Consider the following 12,793-nt stretch of genomic DNA (forward strand, 5'->3'; position numbering starts at 1 on the left):
AGCAGAGCTAAAAATATCACCCTCCTAGGATTCCCCCCGTCACACTGTAAACACTATGAGCCAGCCCAGTGACAGCACGCAGCATCAATGCACTGGCAGACACTCTGCAGCCCTACAGCCTTGGCTTCTCTGCTCCTCGTCCCATATAAACCACTGTTTAGATTGTCAGGCAACACATCATCAACTGGGAGAAGAAAGGAGGCATACGATACATTGAAAGCCATCTGTGGTGTTTTACTTAAAAAGGCTCAGAAGCATGTACTGGACAATCAATGTTACTGCAATCTCTCTTGCAAAAGAGATTGCATAAATAAAGGTTGAATAAGAAAATCAGTGACTGGCGATCATTTCAATTGGGTGAAACCAGAAAGACCAAATCAAGGTGAAAAGCACGGGGGCCCCTCACTGGTTGATTATAGAGAGAGGATCCTGTGAATGTGAGCTACAGAACAGAAAAGTCTGTCTGTCTGTCATTTTATCAGAGACCTCTCCTCCATAAGTAAGCTGCAACAGCTCCAGCCTGATAATGCCCTTTCCCTGTAGTCTGTTTACTCAAGTGACTTAACCACCAAGATAATGTTACAGCGTTACATATTGTACACACACACTACGCACTGTGTACAAATACACACTGTTATCAAAACAACAAATCTCAGATTAATTTGCCAGGATCATATAAAAGATGATGTGAAAGTAACATACTGTATCAAGCATTTTAATGACTGGAACAGGACAACTCCTGTTATCTTATTTATGTAGCATAGTCTTACGACTTAGATTCAGGGGGTTTGGAAATAACAATATTAGGCTACACTAAAATCTGTGACACCTGGGCTCTGATAGCATATCACAGTAATTACAAAGGGCCGTTGAGCTAATTTAATACAATACAACTTTATTGTCCAAAGTTACAGTAAACAACAGAAATGTGTCTTCTGCTCTCTTCATTTCTCAACCCCCATGCACACATCACACAGATACACAGTTGAAAGGAGTGAGGTTATGGGCCTTGGTCAAGGGCCCAACGGTAGGGGATTGTTGTTCATAGGAATGGCTGAACAAACCAGTGGTAAATCATTTCAAATTTTTAGGACTACAAGCTGGCGAACTCTATTCCCTACAGTCTGTAGGGCCTGTAATTTACTCAACAAACATCTACACACACAACGTTTTGCTGCAAGTAACTCATGTAATTTCTAAAACTTATGGCCTCAGGCATAGTCTACATGAAGACTAATAGGCCTACACTAATAGGCCTATGATCATGAAGACTAATAGGCCTACACGATAAGACAGCGTGCTAAAAGGGATTCAGTGTTAAGGTAAAGAAACCTAATTCACTAATGTGTTTGTGAGATCATGTAATAGACCTAGATCATGCATGATTATGAGAGAATTTTCAATTCTTGATGTGATGTGTGTGTTTGCCAGGAGTCTGATGTCAGAGGACAACTACTGCTGGAGATACAGCAGCATGGGGAAACTGGGGAAATGGGTTTCCATGGCAATACTTTTTTCATTTGGTTGACGTCACATCAGCGTCTCTGGTAAATCCTTTGCACAAAGGTGTGTGTGTGTGTGTGTGTACGTTGTGCATGCGAGGTGCATGCGGGCGTCATAGAGCTATAGACAAGGAAAGGCATCTGACCGCACAAATCTATACTCCCTGTAAGATGACTGTAATTTGAGTAGTCTGTTGACTGCCTTGATTGAGGACAAAGTCAGTCACACAGTCATAGTGCTGCTTTTGCATAATTGTAGGCTACACCTCACCCTTGTTTTAGTCTGGTTGGGTTGTAGGGCTTTATAACAGCATTATAAATAAATTAGTTAGGAAGCTACAGGATACCTTGTTAAAGAATTGTACTGAACAATATTTTTGTATTTATTAGGATCCCCATTAGCCGACGGGTCCGACATATAACGAAAATTACATGATGGTATGTTATCTGATGCAATACAGACACATCAAATCGAAGTTTATTGGCCGTGTACACATATTTTGCAGATGTTATCGCATGTGCCGCGAAATGCTTATGTTTCTATCTCCAACAGTGCAGTAACACCTAACAGTACATACATACAGTATTGACAGGGACACATCTTAACTCTGCTGACTTTTAACACTGAGCCATGTCACAACTCATATATAAAATGGTAAGACTACTATGCAGGAATAATGCTGTGAAGGTGCCCAGTTCGGACAGACGTCATAATGTTCAAAGTCAAACAACAGTCAAAGACTGTATGAGCAATGTCGCCACCTAATGGTAACAGCATAACATTGTAAAGGGGTGTACAAAAAGGAAAACGCTTGACCTACTGCTCACATGGAAACAGGTAACATAAAGTAAGCATGTGTATCCAATGTACTCTCTGTGAGGGATGTGGACTAGATTATTCTATCACAGTTGTGAACAAATCCCTTTTGTTACTAGCTACACACCTGTAATCCCTGTAACATGAGTTTTGACAGAAGAAACGCAGCCCATCCACCCGTGCTGTGCATGGAACAAGATGTGATTTGGTGCCTGTATACTTCATATGTACAAACATAAAATACTGATGTGTGTGTTCCCCATGTCATTTTATTTGATTAAAAACCAAGCATAGCCTCCCCTCCTCTCAATGAAGTATGTTTTCTTTTTGTCCTGCCCAATTTAATCAAGTAGGCTAGTCACGACCTTTATTAAATTGTTTGCCTCATGAGACCGCTTGGAAATTAATGTTAATCTTTGTTAAAAGCTTTATTAAAATGTCAAGTGTGAGAGGAGCAAAACAGTGAGCTGACGTTCCCTTTTTCTATATGTATTGTAGGCAGGCCTGCATTATTTTAGCCATGCTGTCACGTCTACTTCCTCTCCAGCCTCTAGGTCATCAGGCTGCTGATTATCCCGCACACCTGTCACCATCGTCTCGCGCACCTGCGCCTCATGACACTCACCTGGACTCCATCACCTCCTTGATTATCTTCCCTATATCTGTCACTCCCCTTGGTTCTTTTCTCAGGTGTTATTGACTCTGTTTTCATGGCGGTGTGTTGTTTGTGTTACGTGTTCATAGTATTTATTAAGACACTCACTCCCTGAACTTGCTTCCCGACTCTCAGTGCACTCGTTACAGAATAACACCTCACCTAAGGGAAGCATCAGGGAGTGGTTTTTTTTTATTTATATTTTTTGTGTCAGAGAAATGATGTCGGGTCCGTGAAATGCTACAGGCTCTCATGCCTCAGCCGGACCGTCAGGCTCTCATGCCTCAACCGGACCGTCAGGCTCTCATGCCTCAGCCAGACCGTCAGGCTCTCATGCCTCAGCCGGACCGTCAGGCTCTCATGCCTCAGCCGGACCGTCAGGCTCTCATGCCTCAGCCGGACCGCCAGGCTCTCATGCCTCAGCCGGACCGTCAGGCTCTCATGCCTCAGCCAGACCGTCAGGCTCTCATGCCTCAGCCGGACCGTCAGGCTCTCATGCCTCAGCCGGATCACCAGTCTCCCCTGCCTCAGCCGATCTGTCAGGTTCCCACGCCCCAGCTGACTCGACAGGTTCCCGTGCCTCTGCTGGCATGACAGGTTCTCGCACATCAGCAGGGGTGACCAGTCCGCTCCTGATCCCCGGGTTCATCCCCTTTGTCGGCGTTCTGAGGCTGAGCCACGTGTCGGGGAGGGGGTACTGTCACAAACTTCCTCTCCGGCCTCTAGGTCGTCAGGCTGCTGATTATCCCGCACACCTGTCACCATCGTCTCGCGCACCTGCGCCTCATGACACTCACCTGGACTCCATCACCTCCTTGATTATCTTCCCTATATCTGTCACTCCCCTTGGTTCTTTCCTCAGGTGTTATTGACTCTGTTTTCATGGCGGTGCGTTGTTTGTGTTTCGTGTTCATTGTTTCTTGTATTTATTAACACACTCACTCCCTGAACTTGCTTCCCGACTCTCAGCGCACTCGTTACACATGCATGATGTAGGCTGTGTCCATGCTCATCATGAAACGAGAGATGAGAACCTTGGTGAGTATGGGTGACCTCTTATTTAGAAGTTATTTTCCTGTAACTTTTGTTTTCCGTTTCATATTTCTAAAACCAAAACCATCCTTAGGCTTCCTTTACCCTTGGCCTACTATAAAGAAGGCTGTTTCAACAGCAATTTGTCTTGTCTTTATGCAGCTCATTTTTCTGATATCATTACATGTATTTATTGTTTTTGAAAAACTAACAGATTGCTTGTTTTTCGTAATGTTATTCAAATCAAACTTATTATAATGATTCACTGTCCTTCCGTGACACGCATGCAATGCAACTTCTGGAGAAGTGGGAATGCGATCTGTAAGTTTAACGTGAGACATTCTCCCTTTCTCTTTATGTTGGATCTTTGTCAAACTACTGTGAAATGTTTGGATGTGAGTAAAACCCTCCATACTCTGTTTTAATATTATATTCCCAATGGAAGCAATTATGGTGCCTGTAAGTGTACTTAGATAGCCTATTTATAACACGTTTTTCGTTTGGTTTACAATTTGATTAGAATTATTCTATTTTTAAGCCTTATCAATAATAAATGGAATCTTGCTCAGACATGATGTAATTTACAGCAGGCCTAGCCCCAATATCAATGTGAATGCTATGTATACACACTGCTCAAAAAAATAAAGGGAACACTAAAATAACACATCCTAGATCTGAATGAATGAAATAATCTTATTAAATACTTTTTTCTTTACATAGTTGAATGTGCTGACAACAAAATCACACAAAAATAATCAATTTATCAACCCATGGAGGTCTGGATTTGGAGTCACACTCAAAATTAAAGTGGAAAACCACACTACAGGCTGATCCAACTTTGATGTAATGTCCTTAAAACAAGTCAAAATGAGGCTCAGTAGTGTGTGTGGCCTCCACGTGCCTGTATGACCTCCCTACAACGCCTGGGCATGCTCCTGATGGTCTCCTGAGGGATCTCCTCCCAGACCTGGACTAAAGCATCCGCCAACTCCTGGACAGTCTGTGGTGCAACGTGGCGTTGGTGGATGGAGCGAGACATGATGTCCCAGATGTGCTCAATTCGATTCAGGTCTGGGGAACGGGCGGGCCAGTCCATAGCATCAATGCCTTCCTCTTACAGGAACTGCTGACACACTCCAGCCACATGAGGTCAAGCATTGTCTTGCATTAGGAGGAACCCAGGGCCAACCGCACCAGCATATGGTCTCACAAGGGGTCTGAGGATCTCATCTCGGTACCTAATGGCAGTCAGGCTACCTCTGGCGAGCACATGGAGGGCTGTGCGGCTCCCCAAAGAAATGCCACCCCACACCATGACTGACCCACCGCCAAACCGGCCATGCTGGAGGATGTTACAGGCAGCAGAACGTTCTCCACGGCGTCTCCAGACTCTGTCACGTCTGTCACATGTGCTCAGTGTGAACCTGCTTTCATCTGTGAAGAGCACAGGGCGCCAGTGGCGAATTTGCCAATCTTGGTGTTCTCTGGCAAATGCCAAACGTCCTGCACGGTGTTGGGCTGTACACATGCACATTTGTGGCCTGCTGGAGGTCATTTTGCAGGGCTCTGGCAGTGTTCCTCCTGCTCCTCCTTGCACAAAGGCGGAGGTAGCGGTCCTGCTGCTGGGTTGTTGCCGTCCTACGGCCTCCTCCACGTCTCCTGATGTACTGGCCTGTCTCCTGGTAGCGCCTCCATGCTCTGGACACTACGCTGACAGACACAGCAAACCTTCTTGCCACAGCTCGCATTGATGTGCCATCCTGGATGAGCTGCACTACCTGAGCCACTTGTGTGGGTTGTAGACTACGTCTCATGCTACCACTAGAGTGAAAGCACTGCCAGCATTCAAAAGTGACCAAAACATCAGCCAGGAAGCATAGGATCTGAGAAGTGGTCTGTGGTCACCAACTGCAGAACCACTCCTTTATTGGGGGTGTCTTGCTAATTGCCTATAGTTTCCACCTGTTGTCTATTCCATTTGCACAACAGCATGTGAAATGTATTGTCAATCAGTGTTGCTTCCTAAGTGGACAGTTTGATTTCACAGAAGTTTGATTGACTTGGAGTTACATTGTGTTGTTTAAGTGTTCCCTTTATTTTTTTGAGCAGTATATTTCAACATTGAAGCCATACAATGTGGACTGCAAACAGGTTCAAGTTAGCATACTTACATTTTGTTTCTGTAAGCTATTTAACAGACTAACTGTCACGACTTCCACCGAAGTCGGTCCCTCTCCTTGTTCGGGCGGTGTTCGGCGGTCGACGCCACCGCCGATCCACTTTTCATTTTCCATTTGTTTTCTGTCTTACACCTGGTTTCACTCACCCAATTACCTGTTTATTATTTAACCCTCTGTTCCCCATGTTTGTTTGTGAGTGATTGTTTGTTGTATTGTGGGCTTGGTAATTCTCTTGTATTTTGATGACTTTGAGTAAAGTTACTTTTATTTACTCATTTCTGCTGTCCTGCGCCTGACTCCTCTGCACCAGCTACACATAGATCCTTACAGTAACTTTGGAATTAGAGTTGATACAACACAAAAGACCATAAATAAACAACTTGAAGCAACCACTTATTTCGCCATGGAGTATGTTCTGATTGGGCAGTGAGGGGCCAAGCCTCGACACACCCACAACTTGTTTATTCCTCAAAACCCGGCCCCTTCACGCCAACACCAGCAACTGCGCTGATAATTATTGTTGTGAAAATAACTTTCTGACACATCCCCGAACCTATAGCGCTACCGCCAACGCTTAGATTGACTTTTGCATTAGGTTTGTTAAATAGAGCCCCTAATGAGAGAAGAGAGACTGTTGCATATAGACAGACTGGCAGGTTCAGTAGGAGCAGTGGAGCGTCTTCCCGGCTTGGGCCAGGAGCCCTAATTAATGTTCCAGCATGCAGTTATGTGCCAGGCGAGGTGTGTGGCAGGGAGGTTGTCAATGCCAGCTGGGCGCATGATGGTCATACAATACACAGCACAGCGACCTCAACAACATGGCCTCCTAAACACACACTAAAGTCAGCAAAAACACTGAAGTGAATACTGCAGTATTTACAGTTAACTACAGTATAAATACTGTAGTAAACTAATATATACTATATTAATGTACTGTTTTTGCAGATTGTAGTATACTGTAGTATTTGTTGTAGGGTTTAAGCAGACTTTACTGTAGTATTTTTGTGTTATATTTGACATAGACATAAAGGAAACCTTCTGGAGAAATACTGAAAGAGCACATTTTTCCATAACCTGTACGTAGGTAGGAATGGAACTTCTGCTCTTTTCGATAACCTGTTGGGCACACAATATGGTCTATACTCGGCATGCAGTTCTCTCACTTATGGGTGGCACAAATTGCGATGTGAGGGAGTGGAATGGGCAGGGTATATGCAAATTAAACATTGTAGTAATTACTAAAGTTAAAAAAGTGTCTTGTTTTTGCGGACTATGGTGTTTTTTCGTGGTTGATACTGTAGTATTTACTACAAGTGTTATTTTGCGGATAATACTGTAGTATTTATTGTAGTATTCTACAGTATACTACAACATTATATAGTAAGTACTACACATGATCGGGGAATACTACAGTGTGTAGTAAACTACAGTTTACTAAATCATAATATAGTAAGTACTGTAGTAAACTGAAGTATTAAATAGTTTTGTGCGGGTAGTTCTATGGTTCTTACACTAGATGCAACTATATCATTTAGATTGCAGTTGTCTGCCTGCCTGTCCAGAACTACAGTAAAGCAGCGTGGCCACTCCTTACTAGCTGAGAGACACAGAGCAATGGAAAGAGAGCGGCACTGTCGGATGATCAATTCACAAGCACTTGCTGAGAGACAAAATCGTTAAGATCGAAGCACCTCTATCCACCTTAATGAACTGAAGCTTGTTTTAAGAGCTCTCTTTCAGCTGCAAGCTGATTTATGAATTAGGGCTGTGTGACCATAGTTTTCTTCTTAGGGAGATTATTTTGGTCACAAGCCATAGCAGACAAATCTTCCCATCCACGTCATGCCATTGTCATTTCCCATAAATTATTTATCAGTCTCTCGGGGATGATAGGAATAGTCTTTATATGCGGATTTTAAAATGGATCTTGGAATTAAGTTCCAAGATCGTAAATGTTCAGTGACATTTGTCTGCCAAATTAAACTTCTAACTTTGGTGATGTTTATAAAAGCACATTTTTATCATGGCTCCCATTATTACATCATTGTTAAACAACGTGTGAGAGAAAAGTTACTTACTCTTTCTGCACCTGTCTAAAACAAGTGACATAACACTAATGCAAAGATTTTCATGAGCAACAATGTTTTGCAGTGTTTTAAAGCTCTGGACCTGATGACTGACAAGTGGATGGGATTTAGATGTTTCGATTTTCCAATGAACCACAAAAAGCCTCGTTGAAAAATGGACACCACCATTATTGCATTTGTCATAAAACATAGCCACCTCGTAAAAAACTTGGCACAAAAAGATCAGTTTATCACCAAGACCAAATAGTGCAGTGTATGTATATTGCATGTACGGCTATTTATAGCTATGATCATTTTGGATCAGACATTCTAGTAACACTGGACCTTGAAATGTGCCAAGATGTCAAATAGGGCTTTAAATGTATCCCCTTAAATGAAGTGCCTCAGTGATCCTCATTTATTAAACAGGCCATTAAGAATATTGCAGAGAGAGCTGATCATGAGAATAGCTAATGTCAGGTTTTGCTTGGTGTCAGGTTTGGGGTGTGAACCCCCTTCCTATAAGAGGTATGTCATCCTGTAAACCTCTCAGACAGACCTCTGGGGAAGCCGAGGGAAGGATTTCATCACAGCTTCTGGCTGGTAACTGTACTGTATTGGCTGCACTGTTAACTTCTTAGTGTAATAGGATAATAGGGTCAGCTATTAAACATGTATTAAACTTGGGGAAATCTTATCCCAAGCAGATACACTACATGACCAAAAGTATTCCAAAATCATGGGCATTAATATGGAGTTGGTCCCCCATTTGTTTCTATAACAGCCTCCACTCTTCTGGAAAGGCTTTCCACAAGATGTTGGAACATTGCTGCGGGGACTTGCTTCCATTCAGCCACAAGAGCATTAGTGAAGTCAGGAACTGATGTTGGGCAATTAGGCCTGGCTCGCAGTCGGCGGTCCAATTCATCTCAAGTTGTTCGATGGGGTTGAGGTCAGGGCTCTGTGCAGGCCAGTTAAGTTCTTCCACACGAATCTGAACAAAACATTCTATATTGACATCGCTTTGTGCACGGGGGCATTGTAATGCTGAAACAGGAAAGGGCCTTCCCCAAAATGTTGCCACAAAGTTGGAAGCACTGAATCGTCTAGAATGTCATTGTATGCTGTAGCGTTAATCCTCCTCCACCAAACTTTACTGTTGGCACTATGCATTCGGGCACGTAGCATTCTCCTGGCATCTGCCAAACCCAAATTTGTCTGTCGGACTGCCAGATGATGAAGCGTGATTCATCACTCCAGAGAACGTCCAATGGCGGCGAGCTTTACACCACTCCAGCCGACGCTTGGCATTGCGCATGGCGATTTTAGGCTTGTGTGCGGCTGCTCGGCCACGGAAACCATTTTCATGTAGCTCCCGATGGACAGTTATTGTGCTGATGTTGCTTCCAGAGGCAGTTTGGAAATCGGTAATGAGTGTTGCAACAAAGGACAGACGATTTTTACGCCCTACGCACTTCAGCATTCGGCTGTCCCGTTCTGTGAGATTGTGTGGCCTACCACTTCGCGGCTGAGCTGTTGTTGCTCCTAGATGCTTCCACTTCACAATAACAGCACTTACAGTAGATTGCAACGGGTGTGGCTGAAATAGCCGAATCCACAAATTTTAACGGGTGTCCACATACTATTGTATATATAGTGTATATAACACTATTGTTTTGGTCATACTCAGTCAACCCACAGAGAAGGTTAGCCCCTTGTCAAGGAGTCGCCTCAGCACTCACTTTTTCTCTCTTTTTCGCTTCTCTCCCTTTCTCTTTTTTCCCCCTTTTAGATGATCTTTTTCTCTCTCTACTTTATTTTCCCTTCAATCCATAGCAGCCATACATGGCAAATCTCTGGTCTAGAAAGTTTATTTTCACATTCTTTCCCTGGGGTTAGAATAATTCCTTTCAGCCGACCTCAACAGAGATAAATAGCTCAGAGAGGATGAGGGATGTTGGCCAGTGTGGTCCAGCTTCCGAACCACAAAGAAGATGACCATATCGGAGAGGGACATGTTTGCTTATGTCTTAATGGCTTTTACAGTAAAGGCTCTATGGTGCATGCAGTGGCGATTTTAGCCTGTTAATCTTGGTGGGGCAAACTCAACATTATTTAAAAAAAATGTATGCCAGCAAAGCCACTACACAACACAAAACAACACTAGGCAATACATTCATTGCACTATAACAATGACAAACTGTGTCTACAAACTGTTAAGACCTACATAAAGCTGTCCCAACAGCAGAGTTTTCTTTTCATCACAATGGAGTGAATGCTTACCACTGCTACACCTGGCTATCAGCGGAGACTTGTCTGGCAGCGAAACAGTTCATTCAGCCTCATTTACTACCGTTAAAAAAAACATAGTTGTGGCTGACTTGCTTAAACAAATTTGGTTGCTAATGACAATTGAGATGTACAAACTATGGCATAAGGGAACGATGAGCGGATAAGAGGCAATACGTAATTTTGATTAAGACATTCATGAGCGAGCTAAGATGGACGTAGTCAAAATAACTATATGTTCAGCACTTTTGAAATGTACAGTGACAGAATTCAGAACATGGGCCGTTCTTACAGTATTCTCCCTGTACACCAAGTCAGAACCGTAGGATAAATAAAGGGAGCATATAAGCAGACAATGAAAGCAATTACAATATTTGATGGTGACATTTCTCTAAAACAGGCTATAGGCTACATGTGCACCACCAAGTCAGAACAGTAGGCGAAATTAAGAGGGGTAAATAGACCAAATTATTAGGGTGAGGCACAACAGCTTACTACACAACATACACTTAGTATTACTTTTTTATCTTCCTGGCATATCACATAATTCATGCAGCAGCATACAATACATTTTTGGGCTCACCGTTGCACTGTGCTCACTTGAACAGAAAAGTGGCGCAGCGGTCCTTCTTGTGGGCAAATTTTGTCATGAAACTTTGTCATCAAGTCTGGCATTCTCTGGATTGATGGTGCTTTCAAGACAACTGGGAATCGGGAAAAAAATCGAAGTCGAATCATGACGTCAGTGATCTTCAGTCAGAGCTCTAGAAAAAGGCCAAGTTCCCGACTTGTAATTCCGAATTGGATGACCGTTCAAAACGTATTTTCACAGTTGGAGCAAAACATTTTTTTGAGTTCCCAGTTGTCTTGAACTCACTGAAGTCTGCAATTTCCCAATTCCGAGTTTCCAGTTTTTTGGAATGCGCAGAAGTCATGCTGGACTGACAACATGGCCAATGTAGTCAACCTTTTCTGGCTCATGGTGTTGAGTGTGAATGTTTATCCTTTTAAGTTTGGAAAAGAGACCCATAAACCCAGACTTGGACCGCACTCCCTCTTCATTGAATAGCAGGGGAAGCAAAATATTGATTGCTTTGCACTGCTTGCAGTCAGCCATTGATTCCTTCCAAACCACTCATTGCTGAATTTGCAATTTTAAACTTGTTGTGTAATGTTTTTATCCAATGGCAGATGAGCACCGATACGTTTTATCTATAATTTATCTTCATAATTATGACAAGGATTGAAAAGGATTTGCCAGTAGATTGTCAACTTGATTCATGATGATGACTGCTTGTTTAGCTTGCTAGCTAAGATTTTGAAATTATGATGTTGACATGATCAGTCCAATCAAAGCTTCGGGAGATATGTGATTTGACGTCATTTTATCTGTGGCCAATGACCTTGAGCCTTCTTGGATATGCACTTCTAATGAAAATCTGTGGCAGCACCCAAGGGGGCTTGAACTTTCTACAGTAGCTCTCCCTGTAGATTTTGCGGTGACGTAGTGTCCTAATGAGTGACAGAACACTGAGCCAATCACGGTGCATCTAGAGAAGATTACCAACCCCCACGCTCTGTATTTTTTGATGACTGCCCCACCAATACAGAAAGGACTGAGCTAGGCTGAAACACCTACATTTTGGAGCTGCTTTACTCAAGAAAGCAAAAAAGGGACCATGTTTTTATGTAGCTTTATTAAATCAATATAGATATATTTTTTTACATTGTTTGGAAACTGTTATGTGACACGTATTAATGCCAAAATAACATGCAAAACAGGTATGTCACAGGAAGGCCAAAAACATCATCAAGGACATCAACCACCCGATCCACGGGCTGTTCACCCCACTACCATCCAGAAGGCGAGGTCAGTACAGGTGCATTAAAGCTGGGACCGAGAGATTGAAAAACAGCTAATATCTCAAGGCCATTAGACTGTTAAATAGCCATCAATCGCCGGCTACCACCTGGTTACTCAACCCTGCACCTTAGAGTCTGCTGCCCTATAAACATAGACACAGGTCACTTTAATAATGGAACACTAGTCACTTTAATAATGTTTATATACTGGTTTACTCATTTCATATGTATATACTGTATTCTATTTTACTGTATTTTAGTCAATGCCACTCCGACATTGCTCATCCTAATATTTAGATATTTCTTAATTCCATTCTTTTACTTTTAGATTTGTGTGTATTATTGTGAATTGGTAGATATTACTGCACTGTTGGAGCTAGGAACAGAAG

The sequence above is a fragment of the Salmo salar genome, chromosome ssa21 (genome assembly GCF_905237065.1).
Source record: "Salmo salar chromosome ssa21, Ssal_v3.1, whole genome shotgun sequence".
NCBI classification, from domain to species: domain Eukaryota; kingdom Metazoa; phylum Chordata; class Actinopteri; order Salmoniformes; family Salmonidae; genus Salmo; species Salmo salar.